This window comes from Vulpes lagopus, chromosome 4 (assembly GCF_018345385.1).
Source record: "Vulpes lagopus strain Blue_001 chromosome 4, ASM1834538v1, whole genome shotgun sequence".
Taxonomy (NCBI): Eukaryota; Metazoa; Chordata; class Mammalia; order Carnivora; family Canidae; genus Vulpes; species Vulpes lagopus.
In genome coordinates this window covers 75,267,353-75,288,471 of record NC_054827.1, presented here as the reverse complement: position 1 = coordinate 75,288,471, position 21,119 = coordinate 75,267,353, and the positions used below count along the sequence as shown (strand labels likewise).

At 32.7% G+C, this 21,119-nt stretch overlaps 1 protein-coding gene across 7 annotated transcripts in view; it reads right to left on the bottom strand.

Annotated features, from left to right (window-relative positions):
- FAM172A (family with sequence similarity 172 member A) overlaps positions 1-21,119 on the bottom strand; it is a 418,896-nt gene that overhangs the window by 290,091 nt on the left and 107,686 nt on the right. The gene's annotated exons all lie outside the window — the stretch shown is intronic.

The following is a 21,119-nucleotide window of genomic DNA, read 5'->3' as shown; positions in this document are numbered from 1 at the left end:
TTATAATCCTCTGTTATATAAACATAGCACATTTAGAATGTATAATTAGAATTAACTGAATTTATATAATATTCAGATAATAATTACAATTAGACAATAAACAGAATTACCATCTTCTTACTGATGAGCATTGAAATAACTCCGTTTTTAGCTACATAAATAGTGCCATTATGAATATACTTGTTAAAAACCATGGTGTGTTGGAGCTAGCTTACACTGGTTCATGAAAGCCCACTGTCAAATTTTTAGGAATTCTTTTTTTTTTTTAATTTTTAGGAATTCTGAGTCAACTGTGAAATAAAAACACTATTAAATATTAAATCATATAGTCTTTAAAAAATTCAAGATACAAAAAAAAATTCAAGATACATATAACAAATGTAATATATACTCATCATTTCCAAGTTATTTTACTACATTTTACTATTATCTGTGCTCATAGGGTTATTATGTCTATTGTACCTGAATGGTAGAAATATTATATGATGGGTAACTATATCTGTTCCCAATTCTGTGTTCAGGGATATCACATTGGCAGCTTGAAATGAACCATGACTTTTTTACATAAAAAAAATTTTACTTTTTACAGTATCTACACTGCAGAAATTGACAAAACCTACAAATTAGGGCTTCATCTATTGCTTTTGTTGATAGTGTCTAGTCTTAAAGTGATACAAAACTGTTTTACAGATTAAATTTAAAACTGTGCCTAAGGGCGCCTGAGTGGTTTGGTCATAAAGCATTGGACTTTTGATATCTGCTCAGGTCATGCTTTCAAGGTCCTAGGATCAAGCCCCATATCCAGCTCCAAGCTCAGTATGGAATCTACCTGAGAATCTACTTTTTCCTCTGTCTCTCTACCCCTCCCCTTGCTCTAATTAATAAATCTTAAAAAAAAAAATGTGCCTTGTCTGTAGCTGTTATACTGTGAAAAAAAAAACCCATATAATATTAACGAAATATTTTTCAAGTATTTGAAAACTATAATTCAAGGCACTCACATATTAGTGAAGTTTGGAAATATATTTTTGTTGTTTCACTTTTATCTTCTTGCTAACATAATGAAAACAACAACCATTATTCACGTCACAAATGACAATGTCAATTGTAACCACAGGAAAACTATAGATTCAGGAGTTAAGCAAAAAACCAACAAAAGTATTCCATGAGGGTCCATAGGTTATATGAAATTTACTTTAAAGAGTGTTGTGTATTTTATTGTTTGGAACTGTTGTATATTCAACTTTAATGGATACTTCCAATTTTCAAAGTGGTGTTAATTTATACTTCTACAGGCAATGTGTGAATATTCCAAATGTTCCACATCTTCTGTATATAGTCAGTTTTTGTCTTCTTAAAATATTAGCATAAATAACGTTATTGTCTAACACTGTTTAGAGTTGTAGGCCAATTTCAATCCCACCACTGAAGTGAAATTACAAAAAAATTGGTCACCTGAAATCTCAGACGACACACACGACAGTAAAGAGTAAAGAGTTACTTTGCATTAACTTTTAGCCCAATGGTTCTCAACTGGAGTATTTTTGTCCTCTAGGGAACTTTTGGCAATGTCTGGAATTTTTGGTTGTTACAAATCAGCGGGTGCTACTAGAATCTAGAAGGTAGAGGCTAGGGATGCTGCTAAACCTACAATGTACAGAACAGTCCCTAATGCAAAGAATCATCTGACGCGAAATGCCAATAGTTCTGAAGTTGAGAAATCCTGCTCAAATGAGCCAATCCCTTATTAAACACATATTCTTGACTGGGGAAAAAAGAAAAAGAAGGACATGAGAATGGATTGTTCTAGGTAAACAAGACTGCACTAAACAACTCGGTGCATATGTTCTAATGTTAATTACATCCAAGGAATCTGCATAATGCATAAAAAGCACCAATATATTATCTAAACAATCAAAGATTATAATATTTTACATCTCACAAGAGACAGAAGTTCATTTGCTCTTATGTAAAAGACCCTGAAAGGTAACAGAATCCGAATTCAAGATTATTTTTTAAATTTTTAGTATTTTTCTTTCCTAAATGCCTGTCTTTAGGTTAATAAGGCAAAAAAAAAAAAAAAAAAAAAAAAAAGAAAGAAAAAGAAAAAGAAAAAAAGAGAATGGAAATGGAAATGTTGGCAAATACGTACTGGAAAAATCAAAGGCTATTCCATTAAATTTTCATTTCAAATACAATGCTACTTAAGTAATATTTACTTGCAATTTCTTGAATTAAATTGGTACTTTTGTTTAGTAATAAAAGAGTTGATTTTATTTCAGTATGTTTTCTGTGCTTGAACATGAAATACTGAAAGCACGTCTAGAAATAAATAATAGTCAAATTGAAGGCAAAATAAAATTATTACTCTATCAAATAGGAAAGCAAGTTGAAAACTCATTTTGTTCTTTATTAAAACCAAAAAATATTTTAAATCCTTCCAATTGAAATCTCTTTATTAACATTTCTAAATGTACCTTTCCCCTCTTAAGAAAAAGTGTTCTCGTTTAAAATGTGTGATTGGCAGAAGACACAGTGAGCGATCATGGAAGCCAAGTAGAACTTGAAAAGTTTCATAAATTTTTTTATGAAATTAGTTTTACTCTCTGCCTCTTGAAATCCAGAGGGAGGAATAAATCTGTTGAAACATAATGACAACTCAAGCAAAATTTTGTTGTATCACCAACAAATAAATTTTATAGAGTTGGTTATTTTTCAATGATGAGAGCTGATTTATGTAAGTGATAATAAATTAATCTTACATGGAAGTAATCAAAGAAGTATACTTGTTGAATATGATCATTGCCCAGGAGTAAAATATGATCATTACGTGTTGAATGGTATAAAAGAAAGGTGAATACTTTGGACCATATCATATTTTTTCTTTTATTCCATTCATAACCATATTTCCATTTTCAATAAATTCAGAAGAGGAATGTCATTATGGGAAGAGGAAAAAATTTAATACACAGAATATGGACTATGTTTTGTTCAAATCTACATAGAGCAAGTAATCACCATTTGTTTTGCTTGCTTGCTTTTAATCCCAAAATGTAATTCAGGAATTGCCTTAGAATTCAACTCACAAACTAAAAAAAAGTTTTAATGTAAGGCATATTGAGTTTAAATTGATGTAAAAGGTAAATTAGTAATGGGCCCTTCATCCTATTCTCCCCCTATTAAAATTTCTTTAAATTCTTTCATATGTAAGTAGTACTAGAATTTATGATTTAAGTAAGAGTAGTTTTTACCTACTGGTATTATCTTTTTCCATGTAAGACTTGAAGCATCAGATACTAGTATGAATATGGTTATATATAATTTTCTGGATAAGCAAAAACTTGGAAACTAAAATCAAGGTTGGGAATTTTTATAAAGACTAGGCTAAAAATAAATTCAATTCATTTTCAAAAATCATGTCCCATTCTCTATATAACTTATGACAGCAAATCTTGAATGATTTCATGAATATGTAGCCTTATGAAAATTATCAACAAATTGCTCCATTTTTCAATTTGTGTTTTCTCCTCATACTGCTAGCATCTGAATGAATGTGTTGGTTGCACCAAAGAAGAAAATATTCTCAGGAAAGAAAAGCACTTTTTATTTCATCTGAGTGAACCTACGTTGCCAACAGACAAAACAACTACACCTCCCAAAGAATCATACACAATAAGATACAAAGCTAAGAAATTACTTTACCTAATGCTAAAATTAACATTCACAATAAGATATCAAGCTAAAATACTAATACTAAAAACTGGGTAACTTTCCTACCAAGTCTGTTATCAATGCATCTTTGATAATACATGTCACTCAATGAATAAAGAGTTTCAGTTAAGTTTTCCCTGATTGTTTATAACAATATATAAGAAAGATTTTCATATTCATTATTCAATTGAAGGCTTATAAATATGAAATCTGTCTTGTACATATTTTAAAACTATCCATGCAAACAAAGGTGTCTAAGTATGTCTTCTTATTTCAGTAAAAGAGAAAGAATAGCTACCTAGGCTAAATAACTTTTATAAGGTTCAGAGCAAGTTAGTAAGAGAAGTAAGACTATATCCAAGGCTGTATTGCAATGTATTTCCAAATAAAATTTAGAAGAAGCAATCGGGAGGTATCAGAAGAGATAGCAGAGTGAGCTAAGAGTCTAAGAGCTGCTCTCCTAGAAAACAAATGATGTTTTAAAAAGTGCAAATGGAATGAGAAAAAGTAAATAAGAAACTCCTTACCCTAGCAGAAATGTATGTATTCCTTCTAACAAAGAGGTTACTTCCTGAAGCCTGCTTCCTCACTGCCACTGAACAGCTCACCAACTACCATTCTTCTCAGTCTTCCTTTCCTTTCCAATCCACATGGCTGACCATCCTAACATCTAGCTTATGCCTTTATTAAGAGAAGGTATCTATTTAACTAGATATGTACTGTTTACTCCATTCCAGCTCTTCTCATTTACTTATACCTATCTGGACATGGGTGAGCCTGTACACTCCCTGAAATTTTTGAATTGAGACTTATATGGTAAATGAAAAGCTGTTGAATGTGTTTATGTGCCAGGTACTTCAGTAGTTCTGCTTTTCTGATTAATAGCAACACTTGAGTATAGCAACCTTCTCTCTCCATTCCCCAAGCAGTTAATGATCTCTTAATGAATACATTAATACAAAAAAATTCTATATTGACAACATCTCTGTGATAGGTCTTTTATAAAACAGTTACATTTTGGTAAAGAGGAGAAAATTTCAATATTAGAAGGAAAATAAAGAATGAGATTAAATTTTGAGAAATAAACTCAAAATCTTCCTACAGTTTGGTTTCTTAAAGTGGGCATGTTTCTGTCATTAAAAAAAATTATTATAAAAATAGAATCTATGGAATCAATTTAAGACCTAGGGACCTCTAATATACCACTTTCATTAAAGAGAGAACTATTTTTATTTAAAAAAAAAATACCCACACATATGCACACACCAATTCCCCATGATGCAAATTGCAAAAGTTAAATGAAGCAGTCATTGCTTTGGGAGAGAAGAGCAGGAATAATATTGTGAAATGTTTTAAATGTGGAATGTGATCATATTAAATATCCATAACTTTGATCCCTTTTCTACAACATTACGTAATAGCAGTCAACAGATTTCATCCAACTAAAGAATGTTTTTTTCAGTCTCAATGCAGGTTTTCTAAGACCTTTCCAACTGCCATTCACATTTTTCTCCATTATCTAATGAGCTCCTTGCTTAGCAGCCTTCCAACAAACACGCTAAGAGAAAAGGAAATACAAAAGTAAAAGCAAGTGAAATCACAGTATAGGTTAATCTGCATGACACTGAGAGATGCATTAATGTTAGGATTAGTTATGCTTTTTCTTGCAGTTTTATAACAAGGGACTTAGGCTTATCACAAAATTAATTTTTCAAAGTGTCTGCCTGACCCAGCATGTCTATTGCTGAAACAGAGGGATATGATAGAGGGAGTCAGAAAGTGGGATTACAGGACTGTCAAACAAATTGCTTGGGAAGAGTATGGTGGCATATGCACTTCATGTCTAAAATAAGATTCTCAACTTCCTCAGTGTTAAAAGATGACTCCTCTTCAGTACTCCTCCACTCAGTTAATGGTACTACCATCTCCTCTATTACATGAGTCAGAAATCCAGCTATTATATTTGATTCATTTCTTTCTTTCACTTCCCACATACAGTTTAATCATTATAATAGGCTTCTGTATCTCTCCAGTTCTATACAAGCTCACTGGATCCTCAGTTCAGTCTACAATTTTTGCTCACATATGTTACTTCAATAGTATCTTACCAGTCACTGAATCTCCTCTTTTGATTTATGCCAGAATTAATTTTCCAAAACACAAATCTGACCATGTTATTTCCTCTTTTAGAAACTTTTCAATGCTGTTTCATAATCCTCAAGACAATTTACAGAAGAAACCTTAAGTGGACACATTAGGCCCTGATAATTTCTGCAGCCTTCATTTTATACTCTCTCTCTAAAAATCAAACTCAACATTCAAGCTTTATTCAACTAAAACTTCTATCTAGAATACCTCTCCCTACTTCCTACCTCATACTTAAGGATTTCATGTAAATAACCCTTCTTCTGGGAAGCATTTCTACAGAAATGGCCTTAAGAGATGCCTTCAATATGCTAACACATAGTACCCTATGCTTATAGCTTTGGGTCACATTTGGTACTGTACTGAATTTACCTGTACCTCCCATTAAACCACAGTTTCTTGAAGGCAAGTGCCATATTTTATATACTATTTCATCTTCCTAAACATAGAACGGTTCTTGGCTGGCCTTCACTAAATACTTGATGGGTCTATAGAAGAACTGGAGGATTGAAGGTGGATAGAAGGATGGGTTTCACAGGAAGTTCAGAACAAAATTTTTGCCATTAACAACTTTGAGTTTTCAAAAAAATAATTTTCAGCACGCTTATGTTTCTACTTGTGAGGTATAGTTACCCCTAGGGAATGATGTTACATGTCTATCTACACCTCCAAGGCACTGCCAAAAACAATTTATCTCATGTCCTCTGGGTCCTTAGAATAGTTGGATAATATGCATCCAGAAAAATAACTGCCAACACGATTAGATGCCAGAAGAAACCCAGTCATACTGCTATGGGAATAGGATAGAGAGAGGCAGGATTTATAGAGAAAAATGGTGAAAACAAACCAAAAACAAAACTGAACACTGAGCAACTACCATCTCCACCTTCATTACTATTAATGTTTATTAAGTACTCATCATGTGGCAGCTGTTACATTAAGAACTTGTACACATCGTGTTCCTATTTAATTACAGGAAAGCTGAAATCACATCCTATTGTCTTCTAATAAATTTAACACAAAGAAAGGTGCTTGCCAATAAGCCATCCCATTTTTCTCTTTTGCTAGTAAGATTCATTTATCCTTCCACCTATGAAAGTTTTAAAAATAGCTTCACACACACATAGTGGTAAGTGCTTTTCATCCATTTTGTCATTTAATCTTCAGGATAATTCTATGAGTTTGGTATTACTATTATGATTACTTTGTGGATTAGAAAACTAAGACTGGGGATCCCTGGGTGGCGCAGCGGTTTAGCGCCTGTCTTTGGCCCAGGGCGCGATCCTGGAGACCCGGGATCGAATCCCACGTCGGGCTCCCGGTGCATGGAGCCTGCTTCTCCCTCTGTCTGTGTCTCTGCCTCTCCCTCTCTCTGTAACTATCATAAATAAAAAAAAAAAAAAAAAGAAAACTAAGACTGATCAATTAAAAAACACTTGACCAAATCACACACTATTAAGTCACAATGCTAAAACTGGTAACTAGGAACGTTTAATACCAAAGTCTGTTTTCTTATCTATTTATTAAACCATACCTCCAGACAATGGTGAAAGTATATGTCTTGCCCTCAATGAGCTTATAGTTTACTGGATAATAAGCACACCCATAAATATCACAAAAGAGGACTGCTATTATTAGACAAGTGGTTACAGTTACAGCATGGTGCAATATATCCTAAACAATGTAACAGGATATTTCCCAAAGCTATCCTATTTAGAATTCTTAACTATCTCACCTTGGTACATTAAGAAAGCAACAAATTGAGTTGTAGAAACTGAAGATGAGGCAATGATGTGGCTTTCTTCTGAATGTTTAGACAATTCCTAATATTAAAATAATTTGTCTTAAAACAATTCAAATGTATTTAAATGTAAGGGAAAAATGACTTTATATAAGCAATAATATTAGAGCTAACAAAAAAGTTCTCCTAGGATTAAAATTTAAAAAAGGAATTAAGACTATACATGCTATTATGTTATATAATTTCTTTAAAAAAATCTTTAAAAAATAAAATAATAAAATAAAATAAAAAAAATAAAATAAAATAAAATAAAATAATTCACCTGAAATGTATAAATAAAACTTCTAATATGCAAGCTCTAACAGCAAACTCCTCTGGCTAAATGAACTAAAGTAGTTATCATAAAATACAAACACAGATTTGTTTTTCATTTTCAAGATTAAATGTTATCATTTTATTAGACCAAAAATAAAAGGAGGAGTTTTAGGAAATTACTAGGTCAATATTTTTAATTGTTTACATAGTACTAACTACCTCAAAATACTTATCTTCTACAATGGATTCATGACTTTAAACTTAACTTATTGTTGTAAGTGCTTCCGACACATTTTTTTTTCCCTCTAAAGTGAACACTGCAAATTGCCTTGGATGGGCAACAATAAAAAAGCAACAGCATTTATTAATTTTGTATAAGTTATCCTCCACCCCTGAGATTCCTTGGAGGTAAGAGGATATCTGAATTTTACTATATAGTGCCATAGGCAGAAAGAGAGAAACCCAAACAATTGCATCCTGGAGGAAGATAAAATGCCTGCAGCAGCAAATGACCTACTACATACATACCTTTCCATATAGGCTTTGATGCTATAATTTGTTAATTTTGGGGAAAAAAAAGACAATTACCCATAGTTTAAGTTTGTTCTGATAGAACTTTAACTTCTTCAAGTTTTTTATCACAAATGACAAACATTGTTCAAAAGGGCAATAAGTTTTCAAATCATTATAACACTATGTAAATGTACATGAAAAGCTCAATGGAGAGATATTTTCTTAGAAAATATTTTTCTAAAAGTATTTCTAAATTTTTTAAAATAAAAATTTCTAAAAATTTTCTTGTGTTTCTCAGAAAACACAAACTGAGAAACACCTTAAACATTCCTTTAAAAAGTTTAAAAATATTCCTGGTACGTATTTCTCTGGATAAATGTTCTCTTAAATATTTTAAACACCAGTTCTTGTTAGAAAAGATAATTTTATTCAAATATGCAGCTCATGGTATAAATAAGCAAGTACTCATTTCCCAACAAAACTGACAAGTCTTTGAAATAATAGTTTATTTTTTAAAAAATCTGGGTTAACAATCTGTAATCTTAACACACACAGATACTTGTAGGTATGTAAGCATGTGTGTTTGTGCATATGGTATAATTATGGATATGTTTCAAAACATATCTATCTTTAATAATAAATTGATCCGGGCAGCTCAGCGGTTTAGCGCTGCCTTCAGCTCAGGGCATGATCCTGGAGACCCAGGCTCAAGTCCCATGTTGGGCTCCCTGCATGAAGCCTTCTTCTCCCTCTGCCTGTGTCTCTGCCTCTCTCTCTCTCTCTCTCTCTGTGCATTCTCATGAATAAATAAAATCTTTTAAAAATATAATAAATTGATCCTTACTAAACATCCTTTGTTCAAGCTGCACCAGAAGAGAAAAACATAAATGCTTACACATACAACTTCATATCTTAGTGTCCTTCACTTTTTTTTTTTTTTAGGATTCATCCATTTATTTTAGAGAAAGACAGAGAGAGTGAGTATGAGTGGGAGGGGGGCAGAAAGAGAGAAAATCCTCAAGCCGACTCCTCACTGAGAGCAGAGCCCTATATGGAATTCGATCCCAGGACCCTGAGATCACCTGAACCAAAATCAAGAGTTGGCTGCTCAACTGACTGAGCCACCAAGTGTCCTTCATTTTTTTTAAAAGATTTATTAATTTGAGAGAGAGAGAGAGAATAAGCATGAGCAGGGGGCAGGGAGGCAGAGGCAGAAGCAGACTCCCTGCAGAGCAGGGAGCGCTATGTGGGGCTTGATCCCAGGACCTCAGTATCATGACCTGAGCCAAAGGTACCCCATGCCCTTCATTTTTAAAGAAGTTTTCAATCTCTATAAGTAATCATAAAGACAGCAATTTAATAGAATTGTTTTAAAAGCTTTGGTCACACTATTAAATGTGCTAAAACTGTAAAATTATAATAAAAGCAACAGTCTTCATTATCTAAAGGAAAAGCAATGTTGAACTGCTTAACAGAACTTTTCCTAATTTTATTAATAAGTTTCTTTTGAAGACATATTATTTATCATTATCATTGTTTTAATACAGAAATAAAAGGCCAAAGGAAGACTTCTTACAAATACTGATTTTCTTATGATATCAAGATTATAGTTTTGATTTATAAAATAAATTGTGAAATAAGTTATCTTCATTCAGAATTATAGCATGTATATTCATTATAATTTAAGCTCTAAGTAACAAATAATAATAGTTTCCTTTGCTGTGCAAATTCTAGATGGCATTCCTAATCTAAATTGGCTTAAATCTAATGGTCTTATAAAATTAAATATGGATGACCTTGAAACTATATCAACTTTTTTAAACTGCAGAATGTATACCTAACAATATTACTTTTGTACTTTTTGCTAACATAATACTACTTGTGGGTTTTTTTTCTTTTTATTAACACAATACTACTTGTGCTTTTTAAAATTAATACTACTGGAAGCCTTCTTCCACAGTCTTCAAGCTTCAAGAGGCATATTCATCCTTGTATATATGTTTCATAAACAAGGTACCATCTCCTTTACAGTAAGGATAATAAACACAAAGCAGTAACACAGATTCTAAGATTCTATCTTTGAATCTTAGATATCTGAATGCATACTTGACAGTATGGATAACTAATCAGTTATTTATATTTGAAGTAAATTGCTATGAGTTTATTTATTTTAAAATAGAAAAGTACATGAATCTAAGAATACAAAATATGCTGAAGTATTCCATCTAATTCTTCTAACACCTCACTATATATTTTAACTGGTGATTTGTTTTATGTCCAGGAAGACAAGACTATATATTCCATGTAAAAAAGAGTTAAAATACTGGCTTATTACTATCCAGAATTACTGGTGAAATCCAATCTTAATTTTAAAGTTATATTGTAAATAAAAAATAATTAATAGATATATTTTTTCATATTAAATATTTAAGTCATAATTAGTCCTTAGAATTTTTAATATCATACAGAGAAATAGAAAATTTGCCCAGGAATTAATATTTTAAATTGCCTTTTATTTATATTATGTGAACAGCTAAATAAAGTCATCACCAAAGAATATCAAAAGCATGAAGTGCTACGAACAACCCTCCTGGAAACTAGTATTTATCCTAAAATTTACTTGATTAACATTATTTTCTTTAAAAATCATATTTCACAATTATGTAAATATAATGCATTTAATCTAAAGCTTGGTAACTTAAACTAACAGTACAAACTACACTTTCATAAACAGCCCTAACTTCCATAATTTACTGTCTCAATTATTTCAAGTAAAAGTTCAGACTGTTTCCTATTACTACAGGCTGATACTCTTTTCTTTTTATTTAGTTCTTCTCAAATTAAAGTAACTCAGGGGCTCAACTGCTATATGGAAATAATTAAGTTTTTTTAAATTCATGCTGAAGATAAATAAAAGTATAAAGCTGAAACCTGAAAGAAACCAAAAGTACAGTGAAAAATGCAAAGCTGACCTATCTTTAATCTTTTCTTGTTAGACTAGGCTACTCAAGAATTGTCAACTAATTATTTCATTTTATTGATGACATTTTTCCCTAGGGAAGTTCTTTTAAAAGTTTAACCCTGGAGCAAGTCATGGCTTCTCCTATCTTTGAAAGTGTCCAGAGCATTGATTATAACTGCAGGAGGTGTTACCTTCTACCCAGAGAATCTCACCCTGCACAATCTTACACACTCTCTCACTCCCCAAACAGCTTTGATTCAGCAATTCAAACTGCTTCAGCTGATATTAAAGGAAGAACCACAGAAAAGGGATCAGCAGTTATAACAGAATAAAAAGAGGGGGAAAACACAGATCATGGATATAGTATCACAAAGCTCAAGAGTAAAGCAGATTTGAAAAAGACATCAGAGTGACTCAAAAAAGAACAACATGACAGAAATTAAACAAGTTTTTTTTAATATTTTCCTTCTATGCATTTAAACTCACCTTAACCTCCATTAAAATTCTGATCATATACAAACCCCAAGGCTTTTGACATAATTTCAAAACCCATACCCTCTCTGTCTCCAGAGTCATTTCTTAGGTAGACAAGCAAGATAAACACAAAACAAAACAAAACAAAACAAAACAAAACAAAAAAAACAACAGAATTCAAAGATACATATAATTGAGAAATATAAAGATCAAGTCATAACCAAATTACAATTGTGACCAATATTTTCTCACGTGAAAGTGGTACTTAATTGTTTTATAATGCAGTATTTTTTCTCTTGAACTTCATGAAAAGATCTACTTTAAGTTACTTGATGCCAGTTATAAATATAGGTAAAAAATAGATACTAAGGATAAGAGGCCTTGTAATATTTTTCTTGGGATGATGTCAGATTATCAAGACGCTCTATGCTGTTATGCTTTGCTCTCTACTTGACTACAGAAAGAGCTTCAGTATATGCTTAATTACTTAATTAGTTCGGTACTAGAGAACAATACAGATGCAAAGAGCTATTAGAGAATGGCTTATTCACATCTATCTCAGAAATAGTGACCAAAATTTCAAAAGGTAATTGGATTTTCAAAACTGGATGTGGTTTTTCTTTCCCAATTCAGTCATGACAGGGCCAGAAGGTAATGATATATCTGCCATGATGCAACAAGCAGACCTGTCTTCTGTCAAGAGTTGAAATCATAAAGGAATAAGCTGTCGTTAACAACCTCTCTCCAAACACTAGAGCTGTCATTCCATTGTTTTCCTTTGCTGGCATGGGGGCTAGTATGGCCTCATATACCTTGTCAGTTCAGTAATGTGCTAAGCTTTTTTAACCTTTTCTGGATTTCTTGAACAATCTTTTATGAAGTCTACAGTGAAACAGCTTATACTTTCTTTGATTAATATATAGTTTCTTTCAAAGTTTACTTTTAAAATTTGGAATTAGTGCTCTTGGTTTCAACCTGTAATTTAACAGTCCATATTTCAAATAGGAAAAAAAGAACTAGCAGGTTTCTTTTTAAGTTTGAAATGTAAATTTTAGTGGTCTATATTTAGTCAGTCTTCAAGGGGGAAAAAAATCAATAATTATTTAAATAAGTTGCTTGCAGTTTTATAATCTAACATTTAAGTTCTTTTAGAAGTAGTTAAGTGAATAACTACAATTTATATTTCATGAATATTATTTTTATAATTTTTAATTAAATTATTGTTTTAGTTATTAAAGAAATACCACTGAAATTAAAAAGAGAGGGAGAGAGAATTAAATAGAAAAACTGAAGAAATAAAAGTGAAAGAAGAAAATTTATGGTTTCTCGCATAAATTTTTAGGAACATCAATATATACTCATATATGTATGGAGGTGTATGCGCATACATGTATAACTGTACTTTTGAATAAATAATCTCATTCTTATGTTTTCATCTAATAATTTTTAGACATCATCCTATATAAATGAACATACAACACACACATAAAATTCATTCTTAATAACTACATAATTTTTAATGATATGAATATAAGATTATTTAATCAAAGAGTCCCCTAACTGGTGGGTATTTAGATGAAGTTTTTGTGTCATTATAAACTGCTTTGATGAGCATCCTTGTATGTATACTTTGTGTACTGCTCTAGTGTAAATTTCTACAAATGATTTGTTAGGTTATAAGGTTAATAATAAGCACATTTAATTTGGAGAGATATAACTAAACTGCCACTAAAAAGATTGCTTCAAATTACATTCCTAACAATATCCAAACTTGGTATTATCATACAATTTATTACCAATTTATCTGCCAATCTTATATGTTAAAAAAAGAGCACCTTATTTTATTTATTTTTTTTTTAGATTTTATTTTTATTGATTTATTTATGAGAGCCAGAGAGAGAGGCAGAGACACAGGCAGAGGGAGAAGCAGGCTCCATGCCGGGAGCCCTACACGGGACTCAATCCCAGGACTCCAGAATCACACCCTGGGCCGAAGGCAGGCGCCAAACCGCTGAGCCACCCAGGGATCCCCGAGGGCACCTTATTTTAATGAGCATTTCTTTAATTCACAAATCTTCGAATTACTATAAAAAATCAAAGCTTTAAGTCATTTAAACAAAGATATATTTAAAAGCTCTGAAAATTTTCACGTTTTGGAATTTCCTGAGACCTTAAGCATATACCTTAAAAAAAAAAAAAAAGATTTTATTTATTTATTCATGAGAGACGCACAGAGAGAGAGAGGCAGAGACACAGGCAGAGGGAGAAGCAGGCTCCTTGCAGGGAGCCGGATGTGGGACTTGATCCTGGGTCTCCAGGATCACACCCTGGGCTGAAGGCGGCGTGAAACCGCTGTGCCACCGGGCTGCCCATTTAAGCATATAAAACTTCTGCTAAACTATATTTTGCCTTTACTATAATAAGTACCAAGTAGTATCGCAAAAGCAGCTAGATGGCATTGCTCCAGTTATAAATAAAACTATGCCCTATACTGATACTGTACTTCTTACTACTATCTACTAACCAACAACACCCACTAGAATCCTCTTAAAATTTCCATGTCACCAACTTTGTAAATACTTATCCTGAAATAGTAAGACTTTGCAATACTTACTTGGAAGACTAGAAATGAAGGCAAGAGTTAAGAAAGTATTACCGAAATTTTATTATTCAAATTACTGGGGAAAAAAAACTCCACCCTATTTTAGATAATCATCTATAATGGCTCCATGCGGATTCGTGGAAAAATATCCTAATACTGTAATCAATCAGCTTTACAAAATGTGCCTGTCAAAAAGGGGGAATCCCAAATGCATTAAGGAAAGAGGAATCGAACCATCAGAATAGTAGAGTTAGTAATGTTATCAAAAGGGAAGCAAACAATTTAAAAACCAGAAAACTCTAAATCAACTTTTGAGGTCTGCAATTTATATCAGTCAAGCAACAGTTTACGTATTTAGTTACCTCATAATTGACTTTTAAAAGAAAATCCCATAATATTCTATTGTGATAAATATTGCTACATAAGAAGGTCATCTCCTAAGATTAACAAACAATTTTATTATACAGAAAATGGCTTTACTGTTATTTGTTTTAAAAAGGTATAAGGTGTAAAGTGACTCCTGTCATTGGAACAATCAGATAAAAAAAACAGGTAATTAAACAATATACTGTATTCTTTTGATTATCTCCATTCCTCCCACAAAGCACACTAAAATTTTAATCTAGAAACCTGTTATGCAAATTACTGAGTAAAGAAGGGTAGTATCAACCCATCAGAACAAAACAAATTAGAGTGGAGAGAACAGAGGACACAGATGCTGATAAATTTTTGGAAGACTGTAAGCTGATAGAACTGGATTGGTACTACAGAGGGGTGAAAAAAAGTGTCTCCAGAGGGAAATAATGACTAGACGAAAGCCAATTCATCCACGGAATTTCAGAAAAACTCAGAAATTGGGGTTCCAATTATCTTAGATAGCAGGGTGGACCCTGAGACTAAAAACAGGCATTATTTTTTAGTTCATATAAGGTGCAATTGCCCTGTTCCGTAAAAAAAGAAACAAACCCAAAACCGAAGTCATAATCTCACATTATGCAGCTAACCCTATAAGATATCAAAGATGTTTCCTTTTATGAAACATATCTAGAGAAGGAGTGGAAGGAGAATAGATCACAGAAGGGGAGGAGAAAAACACAGAGCTCAAATCAGGTATTCTGTGCAGAAGTCTGCAAAATGATTCAAAGGAGAACTCCATTCTAAAATATTATGAAAGAACTTTAAAAATTCTATAGAAGGGTTAAAAGATAAAGTTGGTAACCTACTAGAACAAAACTAGAGCAAAACAGATGGAAAAAGGAAGTTTATAGGCAATTAAACAAAAAATTTACAGGCTCAATCCACAACTCTAAAACCAAGATACTAAGTCTAGAAAAGGGAAGATCAAGAAACAACACAAAAAAAATTTCTAAGAATTGAGGATCATGATTTTATAGTACAGATAGAAAGGAATCAATTACCCAACATGAAAAAAAAAAACAAAAACAAAAACACCAAGGCACAGAAAATTCCTTAAAAGCAGTATGACTAATTTCTTGACACCAGGCAGAAGGAAAAGAAGCTTCCACAGAGGAAACAAAGGATTCAAGATAGGAGTGGTACTAGATTTTTCAATTAAAACACTGGAAGCCACAAGACAATGAAACAAGCTTTCAAGTTTCATAATGAAAATTATTTTCAACTTGGAATTCTATGCCTAGTTGAATTATCAAAATAAAGGGAACAAGTAAAATAAAGGCATTTTTTCAGAAATACAAGATTTTGAAAACATATTCAATTTTTGATGGCTCCAACAAAATGAAGGCATATATACAAAAGCTAGGGTCATTAGATCCAGGAAAATAGGTCGTCAAACATAAGAGACAATCTAAGAGGAGTCCCAGGAAGACGTAGATAGGCAGGCTTAGAAAGTGACCAGTCAAGACTGGAACAAAAGTCCACAGGGTTCAAAAAGAAAGTTCTCTAGAAGAACAAGAAACTTTGAAATTATCTGATTAGTTTGACCCTGTAAAAACGCTAATGGGAGATCAATCAAATTTTGAATTAGCAATTATTGCAAAGAAAAAAACTCCATGAAACAAACTTAAACAAAAATGAAAAGTAATCATAGTACCTACCTGGCTCAGCAATAAACAATATTAAAGTGGTAGTAATATTGTAAAGTTTGATTGCTGATTTAATCCAAAAACTATGATGATGGGAAATAGATTCTTGTCTACCACAACAGAAAGTGACTGATAAATCCAAAGACAGTATTATAATTTAAAAATATGGATGGCATACAAGGAACACCAAAAAGTATTGAGTGATTATATCTAGGGAACAGAATAAGTAAGGGAGGATTAGGAATAGATAATCACTATTTTGATATATGCCTTTTGATTTTACTTGACTTTTAGATTACACGAAAGTATCCTCTGATGTTCTGCAATTTTATTTTAATATGTTTTACGTGTAAAGTTCTTTCCATTCATCTTGTTCAAGCTATGCCATGCTTCAACAATGATTTATGTCTTTACTGTCAGAAAATAATACATTACTTCTTCTCTCCTTTTTTATTGTTTTTCTGAAACATCTACTAGAATATTAGATTTTATTCTATTCTTCATGACTTTTTATCTGTCACATTTTTTTTTCTGTTTCTCTACTATATTCTATATGCTATACTCCTCAACTCTAGGTTTTAATTTACCAATTCTCTCTTCAACTATATCTGATAGTTGCCTGACCTGACTCTTCTTTGTGATGAGTCATTTCCTTAAATAATTTTCTTTCTGACTAGAAATTCATCTTCATTTGGCATTTACTCTGGGTTGTAAAGCGTCGCCACTGGCAGTTTTGTGTTTGCTTCCATCTAGTACCTCAGGAGTTTTATCAGTCCAGAATCCATTTTTATATTAATATACACTGAGATTCCCACACGTAAGCAGGTTGTCTAAATTCAAGCTGCAAATCCAAATCCAACTTTGGGGTGTAGTCTGTGGCTTCTATTTCCCAAGGAAGGATGTTCATTTCACCTACCTGGCTTCACTGGCAAATAAACTTCTTCTTTTCACCACTGTGCTGTAAGTTTTTTCTACCCTGAAAACTAAAAGAGCAGAAACCTCTAAGGCCTTAGCTATATACAAGGGTCTTAGTATAAGCACCTGCCTCTCAAGCTCAAAGCTGTAATGTAGATATACTTACTATGTGATGTAGGGCTTTTATCTCATCAGCAATCCCCTCTGGGTTACTATACCCTTGAGGGTCTTACCACTGTGGTTTTAAGTTTTCTGTTGTAGTTAGGCATTTAAAGATTCCTCTTCTATCTTTTGAGCATAACTAGATACTTAATATTTTTGTTGTTGCTATGTTTTAACCATTACTCTTACATGTGTGTTTAACGGAAGGGAGAAATACATATTAGTCCACCATGTTATAATAGCCAAAATATATCAATTACACTGATAAAAATAATTTTTAAACTTAGATATAACAATATAAAAATTATACGCAAAGTAAGTAATTATGGAAATATCAGACACTTCTAAATAATCCAGCTATGAGAAATTAGGAAAAATGTAAGCTTACTGAAATAATCATACTTCTTACAAAATTATTAAAATCAACACATTTTATCATGCTGAGTATGAATTACATAGTATTTTGAAAGTATTCTTCATAACTTAAACTTTATCTCTCTTATTTTATGTTTTTTAAATATGAGAGACACAGAGAGAGGCACAGACACAGGCAGAGGGAGAGGGAGAGGGAGAAGCAGGCTCCATTCAGGGAGCCCAATGCGGGACTCGATCCCAGGTCTCCAGGATCACACTCTGGGCTGAAGGCGGTGCTAAACCGCTAAGCCACCCAGGCTGCCCCTCTCTACTTATTTTAGTATAAAACATTTCCTAGAACCTCTAACCCTCTGTCATACTTTATACAATTTCCATCTAGTTCTAACTTATCCACTAAACCTAGAGCCTGAGACGTATAAATAAACTCCAAAGAGTGTTACCTACACCAGTGTTTCCAATGTAATACCCACATCACCTGGAAGAGTTTCAGAAATTTAAATTCTCAGACCCCAACCATACTCCTCCATCAAAATCTGGTTTTGCGGAGATCCTTGGGTAGCTCAGCGGTTTGGCACCTGCCTTTGGCCCAGAGCAGGATCCTGAAGTCCCGGGATTGAGTCCCGCGTTGGGCTCCCGGCATGGAGCCTGCTTCTGTCTCTGCCTTTCTCTCTCTCTCTCTCTCTCTCTCTCTCATTTAAAAAAAAAATCTTAAAAAAAAATCTGGTTTTGGGACAAGGCAATCTATGTTGCAACAAGCCCTCCAATTGAATCTGATGCCATGGAAAAATTTGTACACACCAGTGGCTCCCAAACTACTCTCCATAAAACTTGCTGACAATACATCTCAATTACTCAATGCCTGAGCAGAGAGAGATTAGAGAGGTGCCTAGGATGAAAAATTTCAGGAGGTACTCACTCTCAGGGTCCTACAAATGCTGCACAACCCTGAGAGTGACTGACTCCTTAAATTCTGCACCCTTGTTCTACACTTGCAATTAGTAATTAAATCACTTTAAGCAGTATAATGACTTTTCCTTCCTAGCCCATTTTACAGAGACCATCTGAAATACCTAAAAAGATACACTTGAGAAAAGATCAAAGAAGAAACACGTATGAGTAACTCTCAAACTGTACAAACACTGAATAATCAGTACTTGGCTATATGATATACTGTTTCCTACTCCAAGTAATATATTATGCAATGAAGACTGTTAAACACTAAAAATATGAGCTATGGCAACCTCAAAAGCACTGTGGGGTTGTATCTGATATGTACTATTTCTCCATGATGAAATCTTAGTAAATTTTTTATAATAAAGGTCTGAAGTATCTAAAATGCAAGGACTGGAATATCTTGAATTTTCAAACTGTGATCTAAGGAGCCCCAGGGCTAGGGGAAGAAATCTCAGGAGTCATTGCAGAAGTTGTTCCGATCCTCACCCCCACCTTCAACCATAGTGGCTCCATAGACTTAAATCTACTTTTTACAGAATAGTCTGCTTAGAGGCAGGGTTCCATTGATGCGAAGAAGTTTTAACCTTATAATGCTATGAATCCAATATTAGGACCTTTAATCTTTTTTTTTTTTTTTAGGACCTTTAATCTTATCGTAAAAGTCTTCAAGGGATATAGCAGAAAAAAAATTTTTGAGCCATGCAAGCAGGAAAGTGCTTGCACTTTATTAGTGAGAGTGAGTGAGCTCGAGGGAGAGCAGCCATAGCAGAAATACCATTAACAACACTGAGTAGACAAATTGTCTATCCTGAGAAATATTAGAATTTTACTTCAGTTGTGATATGAAAAACTGACAGATCACATAAAATGTAGAGCAAGTGTTCCTGGTCTTATAAACATTGGAAACATTGCTTTAAATTCAATTTTAGAAAAAAAGTCCACAAAATAAAAACGAATAGAGCTAACCTGATTAAAAAGTAAGGATCAAACATCTTTTATTCTCTCAATCTTCCTCTATTTCCTAGGATACCCCCCACCAGTGTCCTCCCACCACACAAAAATCCACAGTAGCCCTCGAAGAACCACCAGAGAAACACCATGAAAAGGTAAAGCCAAACTAGCAAATCACTTTATCCAGATTAAGAAGAGATATCCATTTTTAAATATTCACCATTAGAAATTTACCACAATAAAGTTCATGTTCATTTTATAAAATACAGAGAAAAAAATACATCAATTAAAATTTTCAAAGTTCACAGCACGTAAATACTAAATACACTAAATACTGAAGTACTTAGAAATCAGTGCTTTTCTTTTAAAGGAATCATGAGTTGCTATTATTAAAAGCAGAAAACAGTCGAGGCAATGACACGCTCTTAGCCTCCAAACAGTACTTACAAAAACAAAATGACCAACTAGTCTAATGTTACTGACAAACTTCCTCCCTCCTGTTTGGGACATCAACAGAGAGTTTGTTCATAGATGTTTGCAAGACTTACCATATTCTTTCACCTTGAAAAATCTTATGTAACAATACAATATTCTATAATAGGAAAGACTTAGTTGATCTAGCAGCAGGAACAATATAATTACATAAAATATTTCACCAAGCACTCATATGTACAAACATATCTGATTTTCTTTACTAAATTGTATTTTCAAATATACACTGAATTGTGATCACATTTCACATATAATGTTCTTAATCACTGACAGGATCTTTTATAATCACAAACTAATATGTCAGAGAGAAAGTTCGTTTCACTATTCATACCCAGAAATATAAATGTTTAAATAATACAATATTTTATGTGAGTTACTTCAATCTAAATTTCAATTTATTTTACTTCAATTCTACTAAATTTTACTCTAATTCGACTAAAACTGTACTGGTGAAGTTTGCAACCAATCAAAAGTAATGTCTTGTGTTCTTTGCATATCCATGAACACTGTGAAAAAAAATACACAATTAACCTAAGAAATTCTACTTGAAACATTTTAAAGGCCTCAAAATCTATTAACAAAAATATTATCTAAGAGCTGGGTCAGGACTTAATTTTATCGTTTCAGAAGTAAAAGAGCAGGGAACTTATCTTTGACCCTTGAAATCATCAATGTATCAAACAATTACTCTCCCATAATTACAAAAATGTAATAATGTAGCTCCTATAAAGCATACATGCACAT